The sequence below is a fragment of the Octodon degus genome, unplaced genomic scaffold, assembly GCF_000260255.1.
Source record: "Octodon degus isolate 3935 unplaced genomic scaffold, OctDeg1.0 scaffold00016, whole genome shotgun sequence".
In the NCBI taxonomy this organism is placed as follows: domain Eukaryota; kingdom Metazoa; phylum Chordata; class Mammalia; order Rodentia; family Octodontidae; genus Octodon; species Octodon degus.
This window is the reverse complement of record NW_004524592.1, coordinates 16,896,898-16,899,953: the sequence shown is the minus strand read 5'-3', so window position 1 is coordinate 16,899,953 and position 3,056 is coordinate 16,896,898. Positions and strand designations below refer to the sequence as shown.

General features: G+C 38.5%; 1 pseudogene; it reads left to right on the top strand.

The window, feature by feature from the left end:
- The first annotated feature begins 1,461 nt into the window (after positions 1 to 1,461).
- Positions 1,462 to 2,042, top strand: LOC101567825 (annotated as a pseudogene).
- Positions 2,043 to 3,056: the final 1,014 nt, after the last annotated feature.

The window sequence follows — 3,056 nt, the reverse complement described above, 5'->3', positions numbered from 1 at the left end:
ACCAACATACTGCACAGACCTGGAGAAATCATTCTTAAATTTATTTGAAACCAGAAAACAACTAGAATAGCAAAAACATTCCTGGACAACAAAGACAAGGCAGCAGGCATTTCAATTACTGACTTGAAATTATACTACAAAGCTACTGTCATAAAATCAGCATGGTACTAGCAATGAAATAGACCTGAGGATCAATGGAATAGATGAGAATACAATGAAGCCTCTACAAACACACTCAGACACCTGATCTTCGACAAAGGGGTCAAACATACTCACTGGAAGAAAGATAGCCTCTTTAACAAATGGTGCTCGAAAAACTGGCTCTCTACATGCTGAAAACTCAAACTTGACCCAGGTCTATCACCATACACTAAGCTAAAGTCACAATGGATTAAAGATCTAAACATTAAAACAGAAACATTCAATCACCTGGAAGAGAAAGTAGGAGTAATTCTTGAAGACATAGGGGTAGGTAAATAGTTCATAAACAAAAATCAAATCACACAGGAAACTCTTGAAAGAATTAACAACTGGGACCTGCTCTTACTGAGAAGTTTTGCACGTCAAAAGAAATTACCAACAAAGTAAAAGACAATCCACAAATTTGGAAAAAATCTTGACAAATAATTACTCAGACAAAGGTCTGCTCTCTAGTAGAATTTCAAGAACTAAAAAACAGTAGGGGCCCAAAATTTAATGACCCAATCCAGAGATGTGCATCTGATTTGAACACACCCTTCTCAAAGGATGAAATTAAAGAAGTGAATAAATATGTGAAAAAATGTTCCACATCACTAGCTATCCACAAAATGCAAATTAAAACAACATTCAGATATCATCTCACCCCAGAAGGAATGGCTATCATAAACAAATCAATCAACAACAAATGTTGGAAAGGATTTGGTGAAAAAGGAACCCTTCTCCACTGCTGGTGGGAATGTAGACTGGTATAATCATTACGGAAATCACTGTGGAGACTCCTTAGAAAACTAGGACTGGAAATCCCATTTAAACTAGCTATTCCCCTACTGGGAATTTTCCCGGAGGATCTGAAAACATCATATCACAGGGATATATGTGTGCTTATGTTTATAGCAGCACAATTTGTGATAGCCAAATCTTGGAAACAATCAAGATGCCCGTCACATGTGAAATGGTGGAAAAAGATGTCGTACTTTTATACAATGGAGTATTACTCAGTTATAAAGAATGATAAACTTGAAACTTTTATATTTAAGTGGATGTCACTTGAGGATATACTCATAAGTGAAATAAACCAGACAAACGTGTAAATATCATATAGTGTCCCTAGTATAAGAACTCAAAAGAAGAAATACAAATAAAAAGGTATAATACAATTAAAAGGAAAGCAAGAACTTGAGGACTAGACAATGAAGAGACAGCAAGAAGAGCTAGGAAATATGACAGTCACCTTTTTCTGGTAGCCAAGTCTGGAGACAACCAGCAGAAATGGCACCTCGCAAGGGGAAGGAAAAGAAGGAAGACAGGTCATCAGTCTCAGGCCTCAGGTGCCTAAGAAGAGAATGTACTTGGTGTCTGTCACATCTTTACATCCTTCAATGATACTTTTGTCCATGTCACTGATCTCTCTGGCAAGGAATCCATTTGTCATGTGACTGGTGGGATGAAGGTAAATGTTGATCAAGATGAATCCTCCGGGGCTGGGGAGATGGCTCAGTAGGATAAGCGCTGGACAGGCAAACGCCAGGATCTGAGTTCAATCCCCGGTTCCGCAAAAAAAAAAAAAAAAAAAAAAAAAAAAAGATGAATCTTCCCCATATGCTGCCATGTTAGCTGCCCAGGATGTGGCCCAGAGGTCCAAGGAGTTGGGCATCACCGCCCTGCATATCAAACTCTGGGCCACAGGAGGAAACAGGACTAAGACCCCTGGACCTGGTGCACAGTCAGCCCTCAGAGCACTCACTCACTTGGGAATGAAGAACAGGAGGATTGATGATGTCACTCCTATCCCCTCCAACAGCACCCACAGGAAGGGAGGTCACCGTGGTTGCCATCTGTGAACAAGGCTCAAATTGTTTTCTGTTAATAAATTACCTTCATTTTTAAAAAAAGAAATATGACAGAGTCAAGACATATAGTTATATGTACAAGATGGGTAAGGCAATGATCCTGAGAATCTTCAGAGATTTTCGAATCTACAATAAATTGGAATGATTCTCACCCTAACTATATATACTGACACCTGTTAACTAAGAAACTGCACTGAAGATGGCAATTTGTAATAGTAGTTTCATGCTTAAAGTGCCTGTCATTCTGGTCTTCTGAATATGGGCTGTTTGTCATGACATGCCAGTTGCTGCCATGCTGTCTCTCGAGTAGATGTTTGTTTAAAAAGGAAGGGGGTGGTGAATGAAGGCAGGAGTCAGAAAAAAAGAGTGTTGTGGGACTGTCCTGCTACAATGCCATATATGGATAGATTTCTGGACTTATGTGTAAACATATGTAATTCTTTATTCCTATTTTTAAATATATTTTAAATTTTTTTAGTTTTTTTCATCATATTCTGTAGGGACTTAAAGTTTAACATATCAATACTTGATGAAATATACCTGTACCATATTATGCCTAAGATGTTTGATATTCAGACAGATATTGAGGTTAAGCTCAACAGCCTAACTTGTATGGTAATAACGATCAGTTGCTCTTCTGGAGGGTTAACAACCTAAGTTTGCAGACCAAAAATTAGAGAAAAAAGCAGGCTACAGGGCAGCCAACATTTTGGCTCTTGCCTTTCAAGGTCAGTGAAGACTCAGGACATAGGAGAATGTGTATTGTAACATCATATAACTCACTTGTGTCCCAAATTTTCTGATCAAGTATATTATGGGACCACAGAGGAAAATGTTCGATGATGTAGAGTGTGCCTAAGGCAAGTCAAATGGAGAGAAAACATTCTTTCATTCTTTCACATGGAACAAATTGGTCAAGAAATGGCCGTGACTCATCCACATGGCTGACACTGACAGAAGATCTACTAAGTGCACTACACATTTTCAGGATAAATCCTGAGGTGA